Source organism: Poecilia mexicana, unplaced genomic scaffold (genome assembly GCF_051168715.1).
Source record: "Poecilia mexicana isolate PSO_F unplaced genomic scaffold, ASM5116871v1 scaffold_2, whole genome shotgun sequence".
NCBI lineage: Eukaryota > Metazoa > Chordata > Actinopteri > Cyprinodontiformes > Poeciliidae > Poecilia > Poecilia mexicana.
Genome location: NW_028263371.1, coordinates 2,248,658 through 2,272,618, shown reverse-complemented (window position 1 = coordinate 2,272,618; position 23,961 = coordinate 2,248,658). Strand labels below are relative to the sequence as shown.

Sequence of the window (23,961 nt, the reverse complement as noted above, 5' to 3'; positions counted from 1 at the left end):
ACCCTGGAGCTCCTTATTTTTACCTTATTAAAATTATTACAATGCCACAATCCCAGCTGTTCCCGGCAGCAGAGGACAGCAGTATTATCAACTGCATGCCCCGGTAGTCCTGCCAGGACGGGAGAACAATGACTGGGAGAGCTGATTAAGATGGACACTGCCTCGTTAGCTTCCTCAATGTGGTCATTTTGCAGCAGCAGAAGTAATGAAGTACAAGAAATCAATGACTGGGTTTGAGTGGCTTTTCTGCTAAATGATGCCCTCAGTCATGATGCTGTCGGGCCACAAGCGTCGCGCTGAAACAGTAAAGGAGCGGGGTGACGCAGCAGAGGCTCGACGGAGACTAAAAGATGCTTCAGAGAGAAAAGGGTGATCCGCTTCAGCTCACCGCATCTGAGAGAAACCAGGAGAGCGGTCAGAAAGCTTTTCAGGACCACTGGACTCAGACCTGTACCTGCACAACATGGAAATGTCAAAATGGAGGAAATGGAAAATGTTTCACTTAAGTCTGGAAAACTTTGAAACCTTTCTGATTAAATACCATTCTAACAGGCTTCAAGGTCAAAAAAAAAAAATATCCACCTTAAAGTGAAATACTGGAAATGCAAATCTTTCAATATGTAGCGACTCAATTCAGATTTTTAGGGTCCTGATTTGATTCAGAAACCAATTTTCCTTTTCAAATGATGTAGAGATTCTGTTTAAGTGACTGACTTACTGAAGGTGGCACTTCAGAAATAGCAGGAGGTTTTAAAGAGACAGAGGCCTAATTTGTAAGGGTTCAATTACAAAGTCAAATTTCCTTTAAATCATATTTAATATATATAGCATTTTTGTAACAATTTAAAGTAACAGTTACTTGCTCCTCCATTTCACCCTCTCACCTGAAAGGTGGGGTTTGAGCAGTCTGCTCTCATTTAGAAGAAAAGAAAAGATGATTGCAGAGAAGTGTCTGACAAGCCAGATGAAACTCAGCCAGAGCTGGCAGAAACATTTACACAGAAACAAAATGACGTCTTTAATCATCCAGAATTTCCACTCGGCATCCCAGATGAGGCAAAGTGAGCTTATTAGTCACTGCGAGGTGTTCCCGTCGTCTCTAGACCCAGATCTGCTTTCAAGGAGCTCACAGTGTGTTGGGATTAGCATCCACAGCCCAACTGCTTTTATATTATTCACTCCTTCTGGTGTTATTCTGTCTACAAGATAATCCACACTTCCAGTTGTTCCCCAGTCCAGCAACAATCTATTGTTAAAAGTATATTTTTTTATTTTTATGAACATACATCAGATGGTCGCTCATACTGAGCCAGGTTCTGGTTCTGTTGGAGGTTTCTTCCTTAAAGGGAAGTTTTCCCTTTCCACTGTCGCAATATGAGGGATTGCTGAGAAAGGGTTGGCCATTTATTGTATGTTTTATCATTGATCATGAAAATTTCTTTTAAGGTTTTGATTCCACATTGCTTCGATAAATTTTAATTATTGATGTAAAAAAAAAAAAAGGATATTATTGGAAACATTTTTACTATTTTCTCCACCGTTTGTTCCACAAGAGGATCAATAAATATCAGTAAGTTTAAAACTGATTACATGCAGTTCCTCTGGTGGTTTAGTGATATAAATGCCTCTTCTTTTTTTTTTTTTAAATAAGTGGCATCATGAAGAAGACGATTACAAATAGAAATGTTTTTTTTTGAGAGAGAGAGAGAGAGAGAGAGTAGTATGTGGCACTATTATTGCTCTGCCACGCATTCACATGAAAACATGAAATAGTTCTTCATCATCCCTTTTATTGTTATCACAATAGTATTACAAAATATTGTGCTAAAATTTCATAGTCCATATCGCCCACGCCTACAATGCAAGTAATTTAGTGCTGTCACCCCTGCTGGTCCAGGAGGTGCGACAGACAGAAACTTTTTCAGCTACTTTGAATAGCGAATGGAGCTTAGAACACTGTTTGATAAATGGATCAATTAGAATAAATGTAATTAAATGATTTTTTTTTTTTTTTTTTTTGGCTTAGTGCCTTGAGACAACATGTGCTATCAATTGGCGCTGTGTAAATAAACTGAAATGAATTTCAGGTTGATACAGTCAAGTACTTCAACTGCAACCGGCAGAAAAGACGACAGGAAGTGGAAGGAGGGCCATGGTGCTGCATGTTTTTAAATGACTTTTTGTGTGAACAAACGTATTTACGTGTGTTTTTAATTATGTTTATCTAACACTACAACTGCAAAATGTATTTGCTGTTCTACTCCTAATTGCATTAACTGAATAAATTAAAGTTACGTTGTTTTTACATGTTTGACCAAGCTTGTCAAAATATTGGTATATTTAAGTGTGCTGTACTGGTGCAGAGTCAGCAAATACATTTGTAATTTAGTACTTTTATGTTTGTCTTTATTAAAAAAAAACGTTTAGGTCAGTTCTGCACCATTTTTCTATATTGGATCGTAATGGCTGATACAGTATCGGTATAGGAAGTGAAAAAACTGGATTGGTGCACCACTTTAAAGAGGCATTACCTAATGATCCAGCTATCTCGCTGGATGGCTTGGAAACTTATGCATTCAATGTTAAGATGTTTTAATTAGAACAAAAGGCACTGGAAGCAGTTTTGACTGAGAGTATGCTTTGCTCCAATCCTTTCCGTCTCCAACTCATTTAAGTTTGAACAAACTCACAGAGTCCTCCAAACACACACAAACACGCACGCACCACTTCCCTGTTTCCTGACTCCCAGTCGGAGTGGGAGAACCCTCCAGAGGCCGGAGGGTTGTTTGTTTACTGCTTCTGTTTGCTTATGTCTTGAGCTTTAAATAATGCAGAAAGATTGTCAATGTTTCTCCCAAAAGACTGAAACATGTGGGACAGATACTCACTCACTCATACAACCAGCACTGCACAGCAGTTCCTCTGGTATGGGCTGATATTAATATGCCACTGAGTGACTGCTGAGTTTTATTCAGAGCATAAATTAAACATGCAGCTTTTAAAAAGCAGGATAAAGTGCTGTTTAAACAGTGGATACATGCAGATCAGGGATGAGCTGGTTATATCTATGCAAACAAAAGGTTTTAAAAAGTTAAAGCCAAACTGTTTCTACGGTTTAAAGAAAAATACCAGAAAAAAAGTTTAAGTGTTTGGGTCAATACAGCTCCTTTGGACTAGCCAGCAGCAATTAGCAAACACTGAAACTATGCATCTGCTGAGCTCATTATAGGAGCCACTTCTCAGAGCAACGCGGGTAAAAATGTTGTTAAAGGGTTAATAGAGGAGTCATGTTGTGATGACTTCCTGAAGGCGGCATTTCAGAAAGAGCAGGAGTTCTTAAAGAGACAGAGACCCAATTTCAAGGCGTTTACAAAATAAAATTTCTTTTAAAGGTATATTTACAATATTCAACATTTTCTATAACGACTGAAGATAACAGCTACTTGATTGTGCTATAAAATGATACTATGTGACTGGAAAACCCATAATACTGCCCCTTTAAAAGCATCTTTCCAAAATTTGAGGATGATCCTCTATTTACATTTCCCACTGACAGGAGAAGGTTTTACCAGCCAACTGGTCAACTGGTCAACTTTAATCTTCCCAAGAGTGGATTTAACACTTTCTGCAATGAAACCACAGCATGAGGAGTTACCTGAACCGCAGCAACTTTTCCAGCTGCTCGTCCCGACACACTCCACTTTGGATACAAACAGAAACATGAGTGGGTGTTTGACAGTGGAGATTACGTTTCTCATAGTGGCTAAAATGTATTTTTAATGGGCTTTAGATATGATGAGGTGCAGTGTTTGGTGCGGGACATTCAGGAACTTTCATCTGAGCTCATGATGTTCAACAGAATTCAGGCTAAGGGCCACTTCTAACCTTTAAGGTTTTCAGAACCTGGAATTTGAATGCAACACGTCAAGAACCCGTCTGAAACTCGGGCTTCTCCGTGTTGCTTATTTTATCAACATATAATTTGATTAAAATGTGATTTAAAAAAAAAAATAATTATAATAGAGAGCCTTTATCATCACTGCACTGTAACAGTACAACAAAAATTGAAAGATGCCAATAAATGGTACGGATAGGCATTGAATGATGTAATTAAAACTCATTACAAATGATATGCAAATTGAAAAAATGGAAGAATAAAAAAATAGAAGCTCTGGATGTCACAGCTCTACACCGTCTGCCAGAAGGTAACAGTTTGAACAGGAAATTAACAACGGACCCTGAAATGATTTCGATTTAACATTTTAATGGAGCCTCACCACTAGATGCATGTCTAAACTCTGATATGGGAATGATTACACTCCTGACTGACCAGAGCTCCAGGTGCAGGTCAGGAAACTACCAATAAATCGTGTTGGTAAGGACACTATGCACCATGGATTTAATACAACAAAATAAACCGCAAGAAGTGTAGTACAGTGTTTATTACTGCAACTAATAGTAGCTGGATTTCTATGCTGGGTTTGGTGATGAACCTCTGTCTATATTACACATTTCACTTCATCTTTCTGACTTTTAGAAAAATCTAACTTTTAGGTGTTGGGTTCATGTTCACATGTTTGGATGCAATGTTGTGCATTTCTAATCTTCACACTATGCTGTAGTAAAGGTAATTTTTGGGGCGATGCATGGCACAGCGGTCAGAGTGGGCACCTGGTATGCTGGCGCTACAGACTTCGATGCGGCACATCTCTCCTATAGTACAGCATCCTGAAATGGACTCTATTAAACATTTTAATGGAGTCTCACTAAAAGATGTAGTCCAGGAGATGTGTTTGCATGTATTGACCATAGTAGGGTTAGAATAGTTTTGGGTTTTCCATTATAGTTCAGTTTTATTTCGTTGTGATTTTTTTTTGTCAAATTCAGTTCGTTCTGATTAGTTTTTAGAGTGTGATTGCTAATTATTTTTAGTTATCACTTAAAAAATGCTCAGTTTTAATTTAGTTTTTATTATAGTAGTAGTTTAAGTTTTTTCACACTTAGGTTCATTTTTAGGTGCCGAATTCAGAAAGGTCAAAATATTGTATTGTGATTATGTATAGATAGATGTACCGATTCACTGGGTAATGAATACTCAACAGAAGATACAATTTAAAAAAAATGTTTTCTCCCAAATTTGCTGTAGCCATTTTGTGGACTAGAATAAGTACCACAATGAGAAGTCTGGAGGACAGTAATTTGCCAACAGCTGGCATAGTTTATTAGCCTTTCACGTCAGTTCGAAAGGCTAATAAGCAGATTCATAAACACGAAAAAATAGAATATTATATCTAGAAATTCTGTATGTTTAGTTATTTTCATAAATACATGATACAGTTCCAGTTGGTCAAAGTTCTTTCCCCATTAACTACCGTTTTTATTTACTTCAGTTAACAAAAATGTTCCCTCAATTTCAGTTTTCGTTATTTCACCAGTTTTAGCTGACTATAATAATTTAGGCACAGAAATGACCAGTCTGAATGATTTTTTAATTGGTTCGATTGGTGAAGAAATTGTTTTACAACACCACAGCAACAAAGAGCCGGACCTGTAGTCTGAGCCTTTACTGCTCAATATTTCCCTGCAGTCATAAAGCTAACATTAGCAAAACCGTCACCAGCAGAGATCGTGGATGAGAGGCAGCGCTCTTCGCAACCAATTCAGCCTTGACCCCAACAGGTGACCTTTCCGATTTCACAATAGGCGACGCACAATGGGCGCCATGTGCCTGGTGGTTTAATCTGCACGGCCCATCTGCCGTAGCTCCAGCCTGGGAGGGCGGAGGGAGTGGCCGGCGTTCCTCTGAAGCTCCTGGGTGTCTGCCTCTCTGCGTCCTGGGGGACAGCTGTATGGTAATGTGCACAAGAGGCTGGGGACAGCAGCAGTCACTGGGATTGCCAGGCAGACGCAGAACAAGGAAGCCCTTCTCAGTGGGGTAGCCAGAGGCATGAACTTGGCAGATTAGACATTCAGGAAACAAATAATCAGAGGCGGGCACCCCTGATCAGCAGCAGCAGCAGAGACAGCCCAGAGGGAGAAGGAACTAACAAACAGAAAACATCAAACGCATTAGGGCTGAAGGAGTATTTCCCTTTGCTGAAGTCTTTAGAACAAACGAGCCTGACTGAATCTATCTTCAAACTCCTCGATCCACATATGGCTGGACAGAGGCGTCTGATCTGATCTACATCAGACTTCAGATCAGTGGCAGGTGATGTGGATACCTGAAGCACGACCAGCAGACTGAAACACTGAAGGCTGCCAGAAAATAACAGATAAATAATTCAAGGCCAGGCAAGTTGCAGACCTAATCTTCATGTGACGATGACGAAGGGCAGGCAGGGCTGTGGGCAGCCTTGAAGGACCCCGCTAGACTCTGTAAACTGTTGCCAGGCAACAGTCTTCGCTGTGGCTGGCCTTCAGCCTGCAGTGTGTGCTGCTGCCTCTGGCCTCGTCTCAGGAGAAGACTCCCATTCGCCTCTAAAGTCCGCAAACTCCATTTCTTAGGAGCAATGACCAGAATATGAGGCTGGAAATAAACCAGAAACCTGTCGGCGTGTAACATAACAGCTTCACTGCCTCCTTCACCCAGATACCCCATTAATATCCCCACACAGGTGAACGAGACTGAAAATAAGATGTACTTCTTCTTCCTTCCCTGACCCTGCTGCTTAGACATAGATTAGTTACACAGACCACTGCCTCATGGTATTTCAAATTCAAAAGTACTTTATTGATCCCAAAGGGGAATAAAATTTTTAGCTCACTGGTGATCCAGGATTTATTATTAGGGAAGCATCTCACTGTTCTGGTGGGGATGGTGCTGTCCACACAGAAGTTTATGTTGTCACTCATTCAGGGCATTGATGTCCTCTCTATGTGGCTGGCAAAGAGCAATCCAATCAGTTACTTCATAACAGTCGTCTTCCTAACAGGTAGTCAGGTTTACATTCAGAGCAGAGATAAATAAGATTGTGATCCGATTTCCACAGAGGAGGTCTTGGTTTAGAGACAAATAATGATATTTGCATAAAACAAATGCAAATAGCAGGTGCTGATTAAGAAAAAAGTTCCAGATTTAGATGGAACTGCAAAGACTCCTTGAGTCACAGCAGCAGTTGTCTTGCCAGGCGACTACATGGCACTGTGATTTTAGCATGTCATCAAACATGTGATTTGACCCTTCACTTCCGCTTCCTTTAAAGAGAAACCTGTCTCTGTCTCCCATGAATGAAGTGCTTTTGTAACATATATTCCTCATCAGGAATTGTGTTAAACTGAACAGGTTAAGTAGCACAATACACCAAAATGCAGAAAAATGCTATCCACCATTGTCTTTGTTGTTGTCTGCCTGTTCATGTAAAGAATAACTTTGCAGCTGCGTTCTGCACATGTGTGCATTCACACCTGCGGAATACTCGCAACCATTGCAAAATGCAACGGTTTAATCTTTGGAAATCCAGAAAAATGTGAGATTAGCTTTAAGTTTCAGCTTTCAGTTAAGATGGTGACCCTACTATTTATAGCAATGTAACATAACAGCTGGTCATTGGTTAACCATTATTATAGTGAGACCAACCAAAAGTGAAGCTGACACTTCCCGAGCCTGTACACAGAGTTCAGGTCTGAGCTTCCAAATATGTGTCTTTTCAGGAGTGAGAACGGGAAGTTGAACTCTGTAGTTGCTGCTGACTTAGCAGATGCTTCTACCACTGGCATGTAAGAAGGTGAGGGGTTGGAGGGGGGCATGGAACGGCAGTACAATCTGGCCATCAGGCCCTGGCGGTCCCGTGCTGGCCCCGCTCATCACAAATTAAAGAGGCCAGTTGGACTACATCAGCACTTTCTGCTCTATCCAGAGTAGCATGCTGATGTTTGGAGGAGGTGTACATCTCTGTGTGCGTGGGAGGATGGGGGGTTGTTGGGTGAGATCCTGACCAGATTGGGATGGTGAAGAGTCAACACATGTGGCTTCTGGTATCCTCAAGCAACTTTAATGCAAACAGTTCCTTCGACTAGGCCAAGGATGTCTAAAGTGCGGCGCGTTGGCCATTTGTGGCCCTTCGACACAACTTTGGGCCATCCAGCATAGGTGTGTGATGCAAATTGAGACTTTTTATTTTTAAAACATGGTAAAATTACTACAGATAGAATTTTCTTACAACAGAAAATGATAAGTACAGCACAAAGTATTTGTGTATTTTTACCAAGTTCTTATAACGAGTCAAACCAAGTCTATCCACATGCTTTTACTGAAATGCTGACTTTGCTGCACCCAAATCTGCTTTTTTTGTCATTTTATTTAACAATGAAAATAGCAGACATCTTGAAAGTGAACCAAATTTTGTTTTTTCAACTAAGAATAGATTTGTTCCATTGAGGCCAAAAGAATTTGAAACTAGATGTCTGTTCATACAGCTAATGTGTAAAGTCCTTTCAGGTTATGGATGTACGATGAGTCTGGATAGCCTGTGCACATGAGAAAGTATAAGGTATGGTTGAAAAACTCAAATATGACACTTCACCTGTTTCTCTAGGAAGACAACTACTCTACTGATCCACACTAGACTGACTGTCCAGATAGGACACTGTCCTCTAGTTAGAAAGACGGGCTTAATGAGATAACGAGCCTGACTATGAATGTTGTGTTCTGGTCCGGAAACAAAGCTGAAAAATCTAATGTAGCCATGGACTCCCCTCCTCTGTCATCCATCAAGCTAGCATAACTAAATAAGAACACACACAATCCAGATGGTCTGGGTTTATGTGTGTGTGTGTGTGTGTGTGTGCGTGCGTGCGTGCGTGCGTGCGTGCGTGCGTGCGTGCGTGCAAAGAAACCAGTTTTATAGTCCCAGAAATGTGTCTTTTTGCTATCAAGGAGAGAATAGTTATTGCAAGTCTATGATTTGCAACCTGCTGGGTTTACTTAGATTAAAACTGTTAAATCTACTTTGAATAATTAATTGATCATAATTGTTGGATAGCTGTTGGATAACTAGGATCCATGTATGTGTAACTGAACTGAAACACGTTTTGTAAAGTGAGACATTTGTTGTGAATTGGCGCAACATAAATAAACTGAATTGAATTGTTGTGAAAACCATAAAATACTTACTGGATAAACAGTCAGTATTATTACCCTGTTAAGGTAATAATTTAGTCATTCTAAAGATACAGTTTAACTATCAGCAGCTTGTTAAGCAGCAGACTGCAGGATAGCTACCACATTCAAAGACCCGATTAGAAAACCAATCGGCTTGTTCCTCTCCCAGTGTTTCTCAATAAACAGCAGACCAGTGAAAACATTCTAAGCTTGCTTGATAATTAGCAGGTGTTTCTGACGCATATAGTCTTAAGTCTATGCATCAAACCCAAAATAATAATGCACTGAAGATGTGCACAAATTCTATAGAAGCAGCTAGGGATGCAAACAATAAATTGACTTATGATTAATTGTCAACAATGTTTTATTCAATTAAATTTAGTTCCAATGGATTAACTAATAACGTCCGCTTAGACATTTCTGTTAGTGTTGTAGTTTGGCCACCATCCAGCAGAGGGCGTGTGTCACTGCTCATCATAAACCAGAAAGCATTTGATACAGAAACAAAAATGGTGGAGCTATCCCAGAACGAGAAAGAGAAAAGGTCCAAACAGAGTCTTTTGTGGGATGCAAAATGAATTTGACGCGGTTCTGTTTAGAAATATAAACACTTGACAGGCACCTTAAGTTTCACCTAAACACTGATCTAGCTGAGCTATGTGGTGGAGCAGCGGCAACTTCTCAACCAAAAGTGACTGATATGCTACGAAGACAGAAACATGGAGGGGATCACTCAGAAAAACTGCAACATGATTGGGGGGGGAAAAAACATGATGCCAGTAAGTAAATTTAATTTAGAGGTTCTGTTGTGAGTACTTGAAGCACTTCATGGAGCCACATTTGAACACTCCTTCCAGAGCAACCACAGATACTTCTGCATGCATATCGCTCTGTTAATAGGGAATTTAATATTTCAAAATAAAAGATATTGTTTTCATCTTTTATTTTTGTAATCGGCAACCTAAGTGATTCCTGTTTTGTTATATTTTGTAAATATGTCTACGCTTAATAATGCAAGAAAACCACAAATTTCTTTTTATTCAGTCAGTATTTCATACAGCTGACAAAATGTAGCCCTTTATTTTATGGAAAGATGGTCAGCGATCTTGATACAAGAGAAAATGGCCGCTTATCAATATATCAATCGATCAATAAGATCGGTCAACTATAGATCAACACATAACTCATTAATCATAATTTGCATCTCCAGAAGCAATAGATCTAGTTAGTCATGTTGGGTTTCCATAACTTAACAAAAAAGTCTATGCAGTTGTTTTGGTTAGAAGTACGTTATAACATATGAAGGTTTTATGACTCTTTACCAAATGTTTCAATGGCACAGATGAAAATGGATGTACAGAAAACTAATTTCTTATTACTATGTGCCATATTTAGAAGCATATTCCTCTCTTAAGAACCATTGGCAAATGAAGAGGAAGGTAGAAAAAAGCACTTAAAGAGAGACGGAAAATAATTGAACACCGTCTTGTGCTTAACGCCACGATTCTGCTCAACGGCTGAGGAATATAGAGCGGTGATAACACTCTAGAGAACACTGGAGGGTTTGAAGTACTGCTCCTACACACACACACACACACACACACACACACACACGCACACACACACACACACACACACCCCTGTGGTTATTTTCGGTCAGCAAGAAATTTTTTTCCTCTCCATGTTGAGACAAAGTGTATTCCTACTCAGAGTCTCATTCAGGACGTGGTTGGACGTATAAAACAACAATCCATATGAAAAGCTTTTATGAGGTTCTTCTCCTGCTGTAGGTGGACATGATATGGATCCATCATGGGCCTGGCAGCGGGAACGCACAGCGGATCAGAGCTGTCAGAGAGGCTGCTCCGTCCTCCACAGTGAGAAGTATACAGACATGCATCAGCTGACGCCACATCAGCGTCCTGCATGATGAACCGCCTGGAAACGGGACTTTAATGTTTTAGCTCATCACTCTGATGGCTGATCAGCACAGAAATCATCCCAAGCTGTGTGGCAGACTCTCTGTCTGCCACACAGACAGAGAAACCCATGACAGTTTTGGGTTTTTCATGATAATTCAGCTTGATTTCGTTATGGCTTTTTGTTTGTCTAATTTAGTTAGTTTTAATTAGTTTTTAGAGTGTCTTTGCTAGTTTTTGTCTTTTTATCATTAGTTAAATATTTAGTTTTATTTTAGTTTTTATGTTAGCACTACTTTTAGTTTTTCCATGCTTTGGTTAATATTTAGGTTCAGTTTGTTGTAGTTTTACAAACACGTGACATAGGTCCAGATAGTTATAGATTTTCCTCATTAATTAGTGTTTTTATTTGTTTCAGTTAACGAAAATGTTTCCTCAATTTCAGTTTTTGTTGGTTTTAGTTAAATTTAATAACCTTGGTCTGATGTAATTCCTAGGAGGATGCAGGTTGAGTTGAAAATATTCTACTATAAACTAATGCAGGAGAGTTTTATTTTGTTAAAGTGATGCCATGAGTGAACCGCATTGTTAATTTTTCGAATGAAGCCGGAAAATTAGTTCTGAACAATGTGCCATAGTATTTGATACACAAATATATCAAGCTTTATTGTTATGTCTTTGTTCTGGGTCGTTTACTGAAGCCAAATAGTCTCTTCTAGGATTTTCCCAGTAAAATCCGAGACGCATATTATGCGTCTTATTTACACATTATATGATGTAAATAAGACGCATGAGAAGGGCAACTGTTGCAAAAAACAACAGTGGAGTCAAGATGTAAGAAATGATCACTTATTGGGGACAAAAAATGTCATTTTATTTTAAACAGATTACATAATTTTGATAAATCTTCATACTTTGAAGATGAATTTTTAAGATAAATACAACGACGTTTTGAGTCTGAGGGTATCAATGTATCAAACATTTTGAAAGTACATGTGGTAAAATAAATTTCTTTTATAATTATAGTTATGGACTGCATTTGTAATTTGTATTTTCTTTTAAAATTTCTTCTAAATATATAAATACTTTGAAATAATATTAATGATGATAATAATATTAATCATGCTGTTAGACTGCATGATTATAGCTGAGCCCCATCTTTGACTCTGGCCTGCTGGGGCTGCACATTCGCCACAACTCAGCAGAAACATGGCTAAATCATGTCAGCTTTATTTGTCAAAGAATATTTTGTTAGAAATATTATTTAGAAATAAATACATCAAACTTCCTCTAAAAGCCGTTTTATGTAAAATAAACGTCCTGAGGCAATTCACATTAAACAGCTGAATCTTTAAAGAAAACTTTGCTTTTAACAACTTATTTTAATGTACATTTGATTTTTAGTTGTCTGCTTATTATTCTGCTTTTAAGCTAAGTTGTTGCTTCAATATTTAACAAAAGCTACAGGCCTGTTAGCATTGACCTTGTACAAAAGGATGTTTTTTCGTTTTTGTTGCATACTTACCACTGTGTTAATGTGGAAGATGGAGGAGTGGATCTGGTCCACTAATACGGCGCTGAGTGCTGCAATCACGGCCATGACAATGTGAACGTTTACCAAAGCTCTTAGCCAGGTGTGTCTGCAGACACCAGGACTGCTTTTACTTATTAGCTTTAGTAGAGACGAGGATGGATGTTTTTTTTTGTTTGTTTGTTTTTGTTTTTTTTTTAACGGGCAGAAGAGGAAATGGCGTGATTTTAAAATCGGCACAAACAACAAGACCAGCGGGAGGGAGGGAGGACATAGCCGCAGACAACTAAATTCACACATCAGGCAAAGTGGTGCACAAAAAGCTGAGGCTGAACGTATGGATCCTGGTTGGTTGACACACAAAGGCTCTAAAAGTCATCAGATTTTAGGTCATGCTGCCCCCTATTGGTCACAGAAATATTCTGAGCTTTTGCGCCTGAGAACAAAATGTGTTTGCAAAAAATGTGGTTCAGAATAAAGGATTAGAAAAGAGAAAGGAAATCACAGCATGAGCATTTACAGGAAAACAAAACTTTTTCTTACCTTCATGTTTCCATCCAACCGGAAGAAAGGAGACAGAAAAAAAATAAGAGAAAGATTTCAGTTATTAAAAGGTCTTTTTTTTTCTTTTTTACAGTTTACAGTACGATTCAATTGACTTTTTAAAGGCTGAATTACAGATCATCAGAAATCTCTTATAGGAGTTTTTAAAGGACCAGTTTTATGTATTTTAGTGCCATTTTATAGCACAGTCAAGTAACCAAGCTACCTTCAGGTCACTTGTCTCTTATCCGCCAGTTTTTTATACATACTTTGTTACCTTTTGTTTATAATCACTTAAACGCTGTAGTTTAAAATTAGCCTAATAAAAATGCATTAAGACTTTTTGTAAACTTCTGTTCGGAAGCAACTCCAGCTCCTGTTCTTGGTCTGACTCATCTGAACGAGTCATATAATGAGTCATGTTTCATTGAGTGTTTTTATCATTTGAGCAAATCAAGGCTGCTCCTCTGTCTCCTGGAGAAGACGTCCAGAATGACTCAGCCATTTTTTGTTACGGCAACAATGTCTGCTAGAATCGCTCCAGAATTCCTGCATCTCTGCAGGAACCCCGGAGCAGACGGCTTCTCTCTCTGCTACAGACGGGACAGATGGTCCGCTGCGGTCGGAACCACCTGGAGCTAAACCTGCCCAGGACACACTGTCTCCCCTCATCACCCCCAACAACTCTGGGCCCACTGTGCATCACTGCTGGTTTGTCATAAGTTGGAATTTATTATTTCTTTTAAGTATCTAAGCTGATGCTGCTTTAGCTAAAATGCCAGTTATGCAGTGTGTGCAGTTCTAGGCGCCACGTTGAATCCCAGCCATTAAAACTAAGTTTAAGTCTTAGTTTATTTCCATCTTGGAATGCAGCCTATAAATGGACTTACAAGTAATTGTTGATTAATGGTTAGTTTGATTAAAATTAGTTCCAGTCTATTAAATTATTAACATCCGGTTAGACCTTCTTTCAGTGCTGTAGTTTGGCCAGTATCCAGAATAGGGCACCACTGGTCATGTTTAAGTGGAGACAGTGAATACAGAAATAAATATGGCGAGGTCATACCAGAACGAGAAAGAGAAACTGTACAAACAGAGTTTGCTGTGGGATGAAAAGTAGCAATTTATCCGGTTATCTTTGGAAATATAAACACTCGACAAGCTCCTTATGTTTCACCTTAATAAGAGCTCATTCAGTCAAGCTGCATGACAGAACTTCTCGTTCATAAATTACTGATAGGCTACAAAGTTGAGAAAGTGATGACAGAGAAGCAAAAGTGTTAAATCTGGAAAATTGTAACATGGTAGAAAAAAATATGATGCTTATAAGCAAGGTTGATTTTGAGGGCGGGTGTAAATTAAATCACTTCATGTCCAAGTTTAACAATGTGAGAAAACCAACATTTTCTGTTTATCAAGTCAATATTTGATAAAGCTGACAAAATGAAGTTAACATTTTTTATTTTTTACATTCAGCATATGAAAAATGTATTACTTTATGTTATGGAAAGACGGTTGGTGAGAGAAAAGTTGGTGGCATCAACTAAACTCTTTCACTCTTTGGTTCCCTGACAGCAGTGTCAGGTCTTGCCACTGTGCCTCATAACAGCTTAAAAATACACAAGTGTGAATAAAAAGGTTAAGGTGACACCATAAGTTTGGCAGGATTTCAGATATTTAAAAGAAAAACACATCAATATAGTTGTTGATATTGACCGATATCAATAATGGTTTCATACTTCACAGAATAGTATGAAACCGTATATTGTGATTAGTTTTTCAGTCATATCATCTAGCCCTACACATATCCGTTTGTTTCAACTTTTGTTCAGAAAAAGTATCGCGTATTACTAAATGTCAGTTGTACTTGAAATGTGTATGAAACCGTCAAGTTTTAAAATCCAATGTTCTAATGTGGTTCCAGTGAGGTGGAGAGGGATTTCCTGCCAACATTTTATCCCCCTCCAAACAAACATATAGAAAAAAGACATCAGGAGCCAAATTTCAAAAGTAATATAAAACACGTTGGCAGTGCCAAAAAAAAAAAGAGAGATGACTTTCATTTCTGAACCAGCAGCTAATCCTCTGCCAGTCAGGAAGCATTTGTCCTGTTTGAGCCAACAGAGGGCGAGCTAAAGGGAGCCACATCACCCGCTGCCCGAGACGCATGCAGGAAACGTTTCTTTAATAATAAATAGGGACAAGGAAGCGTGATTTAACTTTGAATTGTCAGGAATGTCTTCACAGAATAATGTGAAAACTAGAGTGAATAAGCATGAGTTAAAGATTTCTACTGTAAATGTTTGTGCTTTTTTGAAACATCGGTGAAATCTGAGTGTTATTAATACTGTTTACCTCGGCAACCATGGTGAAACGTTCTCCAAGCCTTTCTGTGTTGCAGCTGGGACGTGATAAGCCTTCATCTGTTAGACCATATAGTATTTCATTGGCGCTACCTGTACCGACGTGGCTCCTCGTTTCTGACAGATGGATATTTTTGGTCTGAACGCCGTCGCCGCCGTCAGACATGGAGGCAGATTACTCCACAGCCAAGGTCATTATGAAGATGAGAACTTGCACATCATGAACGTTGGGGCCTAAATTACTACTTGCACCATCCAGGCTGATAAAGAACCAGGTCGGACGGAGAGAATGTGGTCGACAGCTGAAAACAAGTTACAGTTTATCCCAAATTATTTTACCCTCATCTCGAGCAACTTTCTTATTTATCTTAATCCATATCAACATATTATTATGAAGAATTTCACCAAAAAATTCTTCATTTTTTGAAGAATTCTTTTTTCAAAAAAAAGTTGTTTTTTTTCCTTTTCTTTCTGGTAAATAAACTTACCATGGTAAAATGGTAAATTTTGCCATTTAAATAAATTTAAATAATAATGAAATCATATTTCTTACATATTGGTCAAAGCAGCTTTTGCAAACCATTGTTGACAAAGTAAGTCTGATCAAATGGTTTCTTTTACACTTCAACCATTTGAAAGAAAACATTTTGTTGCAGTTTATTTTTACATGTTTGACCAACATAGTCAACCTATTGTTTTTGTCAATGTCAGATCATTTTCCACTCGCTCTTCTACTCCTAATTGAACTTACTGGACAAATTAAAGTTGTTTTTAGATGTTTGACCAAGCTTGTGAAGCTATTGGTGTATTTTAGTGTGCTGTTCAGCTGTAGAGTTGGCAAATAAATTTGTAATTCAGTACATTTATGTCTGTGTTTAAATTTTTTTTTTTTTTTTTTTTAAGTTTTAAGTCAATCCAGAGCTGTTTTTCTGTATTGGATTGGTATTGGTTGATGCCTAACTTAGATCGATATTGGTACCGGAAGTGAAAAAAGTGGATAGGCGCACCACTACCTCAGTCAAGATTATTTTGCTTAAAATTAAACAAATGTTAGTGTACCTTTAAACTGAAGGTAAAGCCATATTTAAAGTCTGTGACCGATGGAAGAAGCCTCTTCATCCCTCCTGGGAGCTATCAGAGCCTCCAGGCAGCCTGCAGCAGCTGAGGCAATGACGACATCCAGTATTCACTGCATGTAAAACACCGTATAACACTATAACGATAATGTGCACCATCAAATCATATTTTAACCAGACTTCAGTTCAAAAAAAAAGTGTCAGCTCGGCCATTATGAGCTGCTTGATGCTGGAATCAGAATAATCAGGACATGAGGAGGAAAATAAACCAGGAGGATGTAAGCGCCTTGACTGATCCTCTACCGCAGCCTGTGCTCCTCCTGGCAACCTGCAGATTAAACACAACTGCTCGGGCGAACCCGGGTCTGGGCCGCCAGTCGACCGGATCCGTGCGCCTCCCCGGAATGGAGCAGCTTCTCAGAATAGCCAATGGCAGATACCTCTGCTCTGGGTTATTTGCAGCCCAAGGACAAAGAATCTGCCATCCTGCAGCGCAGCGCTTCTGCTGCTGCTCCACCACAGACCGTTAGCTAAGAACTAAATCTTTAAAATGGCAGAATTATGTATTTTCCAGGCACACAGTGCCGTTTTATAGCACATTCACACAACTATGTTATCTTCAGCTGTTATAGAAATGCTCTATCAAATATGACTTAAAAGATATGACTTTGTCATTCAACAAGAGGACCTTGAAATTGGTCCTCTTGTCTCTTCAAGAAACTGCTGCTCTTTCTGAAACTCTGCCTTCAGGAAGTCATCCCAACATGGCTCCTCTATTAACCCCTAAAAATGTTTTTATCAGCTCCTATAACAAGCTCAATAAAGGATTTCTCAAACATCCATGAAAGAATCAAAGCAACAGTCCAGGTAAGTTTTTGACAAGGGAATAACATTACACAAAAGTGGCCCTTTAAAAAACATGCTGCACAATGATACTCCAAGAACTTCCTGTCATCTTCTTCATGGTTTGTGACATGTTGATCATGTGACTCGTGTGATATGAAAAAAGTGTTTCCATTAAAGTTATGCAAGATAAAAAAAAATTTGATGCAGCCAAAAAAAACATCATTCTATCACCAAAGCTTTTTATCAACAAGGTTTTTTTGTTTAAATAATAAAATATTTAAAGCAAATAAAAAGTGGCTGGCTTTAGAAAGGAGTTCTAAATCATTTTTTTCATAAAGTTTTAGAATATTTCATCTCTTCAATCATCCTTTATCTGCAAAGGAAAGATGCTGAAGCTTAAAGTCAGCTTAAACTTTCAGTAATGAAGAGGATGCTCCATGTCTATTATTTCTAATCATTGCTGACATCTCCATCATGTACTTTATGCATGTTTGAAACATGTTAATATGAACTTCTCAAATCAAGCAGTTCATCTGATCTAAACTCTTCACAGCTTCATCCAGACTTCCTTCCAGTGCGTTGCAATGTCTTGCATCACATACGGAAGTCGGGGAAGAAAGAATAAAAACTTGGAAAGACTAATTAGCTTTTCACTCCGTCATACTCATCATTATGCATCAGGCTATATGTAAACTAAAACTAGCCTTTTAACTAGAACTAGTTAAAAGGCCTGGTTGTTTGTGGAGCAGCAGGATGCCTGCAGGCCAGCTTTGGTTTCTGTACACTCGGGTCCACAGAGAGCGCCAACGGTAAACACAGCTGCTCCTTCATGCCACACTGCTTAATAAACACGTCTGCAGATGAAAAACTCTGAACCAGGCAGAGACAGCAGCGAGACTGAAAACTTTCACAAGTGCACCTATAAGGTTAACTATAGTAATCGGGGCATGTTAACAGGCTCATGTTGATGCTTTATACTGTATTTTTTGATCAATGGCGGTGCAAAATTTACAAATATATGGTAAATAAGTCTAAAACATAACATCATTTTGGAAGTTATCCAGTAAATACTATAAATGGTAACTAAATGGAATTCATATGTAGCTTCTTAAAGGGGCAGCATTATCTATTTTCCAGCCGCATAGTGGCATTTTATAGCACAATCAAGAAACTGTTACTTTCAGTTGTTATAAAATGCTGAATATTTATCAAATAGGACGTAATGTGCTCTTTGAGGTGGTAGCTCAAAAGTTTGGAAACTGCAGCTTTGAGGAGGAGCTACGTCTGGAACGCAGAGGTAGGTCCACCCAGGTGTTTTGCACAGCTGAATGGTTGCCACGGGAGATTGAAGGATTTCTGAAACATGCATGAAAGAATCAAGGCAACACTCCAAGTATGCTTTTGATGAGGGAATAACATAATAATATGTTTTAATGATTAAAAAAGTAAATTTTACATAATACTGCCCCTTTAAGGAATTGATTCATCAGATCATCTGACTCCAGGTCCACGTCCAGGTTTGTGTCGTAATATGATGTTACAGCTGGCATGATACAACATACAACAGAGTGTCCACAATGCTTGGACACCACATTTTTTATGGTTTTTCCATAAAACCACTAACTTTGTGTATGTACTACATCTATTTTTTCACTCCATGATTTTTTTTTTTTTTTTTTTTCATTTTAAGCAGTTATGAGGCACAGTGGCAAAACCCCCTGAAACTGCTGCTGCGCACCAGTCTGACTCTCCTCGCTAAGCTTTTCACTCCAGTTTGTGACTCGATTGTTGACCGCAGTACAATATAACATGGACCGTGTAAAACGGTGCTGTGATGTGGGTAACCCTCCACTGGCTTCTAGGTCAAAATAGGTGATGAGATTAATCTGCATGATGTAATACCATGCAAAACTTTTTAGATAAACATTTATAGCGTCTTTTTTTACATTCAAAGTCTATGTGGAGGCACATTGTGTCATGATCCGTGTTTTTCTGTTTAGTTATTTTGGGATTTTCTGTGTTTAGTCCTGTTTCCCTGAGTCTCTGTGTTGTCCTGTCAGCCCTTGATTGTTCTCAGGTGTGTCTTGTTCCCTTGATTACCCCTGTGTATTTAAGTCCACCTGCTGTCTCTGTCTCTTGTCGGGTCCTTGTCAAACATATGTCATAGGTCATTTGTCTGCCTGCAAACAAATGCAAAGTCCTGTGTTGGTTTAGCTCTCTTTTTCAGTCCTTAGGTTTTCAGTTGCTACCGGTAATTAGCTGTGTGCTAACTCTCTGCCGTGCTGCCTGTTCTGGACTGTTGAGCTTTCTTCATTAAATCCATCATCATCTTTATCACAATCTGGGTCTCTGCATCTCTCCTCACCACCTCGCAACCACCACACCTGACACATCGAGGGCCATCATCTAGTAAGGTGCAATTTGAAGCATTTTGAGCGTTCAACGCTTTGGACATATAGGCCGTCCACTGAAAACAATGGCTAGAGCGATTTTGACCCTCCACATGCCTCCATACAGACCCTGAATGTAAACCAGACGCGCCTAATGTGTGAAGCACTGGGTGTAGAGCAAAATATTAAGCGTCTACATCGAACTTAGTAGTGTTGGACATGTTTTGAATACGCGTAACGCGTTTGGTGTGAACGCACCACTATGGAAAAGAAAACATTGCTCCTCATTCTGACAGGAGAAAAGAGAGAAAGACAGATGAAGCAGAATAAATGCTGATAAAGACCTGAAACCTGGGCAGAGCTTCAGTTTCCAGCAGGAGAAGAACCCTTAATATGACACCAGAGCGACAGTGGGATGGGTTAAATCAAACCACATTGGTGTGAGAGAAATGCCCAGGTCAGAGGTCAGCAACTCCAGTCTGCTGCTCCAACGCAGCTGAATCAGATGGCTGAGTGACCTCCTTGGCCTGTCAGCCAGTTTGACCAAAGCCTGGTCATCAACCATCCATCTGATCCAGGTGGAGGTCTGGAGCTGCTGAACTCTCTCATGAAGGGAACTGGACACTGAGAGGAAGCGGCTAAAGAAAGCTCCAGCACACCCACAACACCTGCTCACATGGCAGATGCATTCTGCTGATGGCTCTAGATGCAGACATAGCTGCAGTGGGCACGTCCAGATTGCCTTACCCGACAGGCCTGCAGTTCAGGGAGCAGGGGCGTGTTAAAGTGGCAGCGCAGCTAAAACCTCCAGTCATTAAGGATCTATATCATGGCAGCCATTTCCTTCAACAGCTGGAGCTACATTCCTGTTTCCGGAAGTTCAGACATAGTGGGAATTCTCTCTGTAGCTCTTTAACCTGGAGAAGAGGACCTCTGTCTTAATGAACGGCTGGTTTGAATCATAAAATCCCAGTCTTAGATGACTTAACCTCAAATTAGATCACTTGAAAAAAGCTCCAGGATTTTAGATATAGTTTAGCTAAAGTAAAAGTTTAAGAATAAAAGTAACATATTTCTAAACCAAATGTGATAAATATAGACGCTCTATGTTCATAAAAGCAAAAGTTTGAGAGTTTTTACAAATATATAAGTTTCTATTTGATGATGGACAGAATTTTAAACTGTTTGTTTGATGGGTCAGTAGGATGTCCAGAGTTTCCTCTACGTGTAACTGATTATAGCGCACAGTCGTGGCTAAATAAAAGACGCCACAAACTTCAGAATTAATTTTTCTTGGACTTTTTTACATTAAAACAATGTAAAACATTTTACTTACATAGTCAATATTTGTTAACTTATACTACCCATAGTTAGAGTTTAAAATAAATTTAACTAACATGAAACATTAAAATGTACTTATTTCAAAAAAGCAACACCGCCAGCGCCTGCCTGTCTGGCTGTGAAGCTGGCTACTGTGCACTGCGCTGGAAAAACTAGAGACGACAGTCAGAAGGGAAAGTTGAATCCATTTTCAGTGCAAGCTTGTGAAAACTATCCAAATGTTAATGTCTGTTGCACTGAATGACAGTAGCATTGTTTATTAATATAGTTTGGTCTTCTTGCGTAATGTTTCAGATGCATTTTGAAGGCTCTGAAATTCTCTCCAACATCAGGGTTGATGTTGGAGAGTCAAAATACTTTCAGCAGTATTTTGTAAAACTGGCAAAATACTTCTGGATATGTTTTGCTGTGTAAATACCACGAGTGGAAGACATGATTAGCAAACCATCAGAATAGCAGGAGTGTAAGCTAATAGCTGCTTTAAGCTGCACTCTGTTACTCTGAGTTTGTGTTTAATGACTGAAAGTTTGTTTTTTACCCCTGCCTTTTTAATGCCAAAAGACAAACAAATACATAAAAAGAAAAAGGAGAACTGCTGAAGTAAATACTTTGCATCAGAACTAATGAGGCACTGAAACGAAAGAACGAAGATTAAAACTGTGTTTTGGTATCAGCCATTTGTTCTCAAGATTTGATTTCAGGCTAATTTAGCTGCGACAGATTGACGACCTGTCCAGAGTGACCCCGCCTCTCGCCCGGAACGTTAGCTGGAGATAGGCACCAGCATCCCTCCCGACCCCACTAAGGGACAAGGAGGGAGGGAGGGAGGGAGGGAGGGATGGATGGATGGATGGATGGATGGATGATTTAGTTAAATTATACCAGAGGGAGCCATTGGAAGTTCCCTGTGAAGCTATTTATTGACAGCTGCCACATACACCGCAGAGGCCACAGAGGAGACCAGGGCCAGGAACTCCATGAACCGCCATGGCTTAGTTTACCCCACAACGTGCACAGAGCAACTACTCTTACTTTGACTGGACTCCTGGTCATACAGCTGGGTTTGGTTCCAGTTGGTGACTACACTCAGTCTGCATGGCTGTTCTGTCATCAGAGTGAAACTCTGCCTGTTAACCAGCATTCACATGCTGACTAAAATAGAAAAGTTTGAGCTTGAGTTATGTTTGAATGTTTCATAAGGGTTAACTGGCTCCTCTGGGATCAGAAGTACAATTAATGGAGAAAGGGCATAGTAGGAAATGCACAAAAATAAAATAATTGTGTGAATAAACTGAATTACATGTGAAATTTCCCTCCATACTTAATGAAAATGAGTAACTGTCAGGAGAACTGAACTGATAAGTTGCATGAAGATGAACTGGACCGCTTACTGGTTGACCAGAAGGAAATGGAAACGGGTCAGGAGGACCAAAGGGCAGCATGGCGGCTAAGACATGGAGGAATCGATGCTTCCTCATTAGCTGCAATTACACTACAAAATGTATGCAAAGCTTTGTCAACATTCCGCTAATGTCGAAAAACAATTTCGCAATTGCTACATTTCCATGAAATAAGTTTGTTCACGTTTGTTCAAGTCATGAGAAAACTCACTGCGCAATGATTCTCCAACTAATTCCCGTCTTCTTCTTCCTGGTTTGCGCCAGTGGCAGTTTCTGGTTGTTGATCATGTAATAAGTGTTTCCAGTGCAGTTTTGCAAAACAAGCCAATTTCAAGATAACCAAAACTTTTTTTTAATCAAAAGTTTTTTTTAATCAACTATTTTTTTCCAAAACTGGCATGACTCCATTAAGCAAATTTATTTTCAAAATGTTAAATTGCGTAATTATATGGTACAGCGATACAAACAAACACATGGAAACAGCTTTTACTTTCTATGACTCTGTTGTGTGGACTTCAAGCCATTTTGATCCATGTGTGCTGAAGCTACCAACCATCAGAGTAGTTCGTTCATCAGCAGGACTTTTGCTGAATGGTGAGAAGTTAATGGCGACTATGATTACCTCAGTTTTGTTCTGAACTTTCTACTTTATCACAACGTTCCCGCCATTTATGGTAAGTCTAAGCATCTCAGCCCCATAGAAATTACTATGACTGCTTTGAACCTAATCTCAATCCCTTATAATTAGATTGTTCTTTCTTTTTACCTAATATTTTCCACAGTTGTGTTCAAAGATTTGTGACAAATTAAAAAGTTATATTGATTGCCTACATGTTTGTTCTTGAAGAAGAAAAAATAAAACTAGGAATGGGGGTTTGTTTCATCCTCGAAGCAATTTCTAGAGTTACACTAATGAGTTAGACTGCTCACATTATTTCACTGATAAAGCACACGGGGCGGGGGGGAATGTAGAGATCCTCCAGCAGCAGTAAACAAACTAGGACCTTAAAATGGAAACAGCAGCTCAGGTGTAAAGTTGCAACTCTCGATGTCTTTGACACATTCAGGACTTGAGACCTTAACATTAAATGGAAAAATTTTTTATAGCTAACCATAGATCTGTCTGGCAACTGAACCAATTTTATCAAATATGCAGTCAAGTGTTCTGAAATATGCAAATTGGTAGAATTAATATATATTTTCATATCACTCAGCATCACATGCAGTAGACGCGCACACAGAACCAGTTTTTACATCAGACGGCTGTCTTGTGACATCTCTACGAATCACTGTGCATTAATCTAGATGAACATTAAGCTGACTGAATTCAGCAGGAATGTTAAAGACGACTAAAATAGGCCCTCGGCCCGGTCCTTTCTGCTACACTGTCGTCATCTGCTGGGGGCGGAGCCACAGAGAGAAAACCATAAATGGGAAACGGAAACAACG

At 39.2% G+C, this 23,961-nt stretch overlaps 1 protein-coding gene across 2 annotated transcripts in view; it reads right to left on the bottom strand.

Annotated features, from left to right (window-relative positions):
- The window catches only part of fbxw7 (F-box and WD repeat domain containing 7), a 102,184-nt gene that overhangs the window by 39,516 nt on the left and 38,707 nt on the right, over nt 1-23,961 (bottom strand). The window lies entirely within an intron of this gene.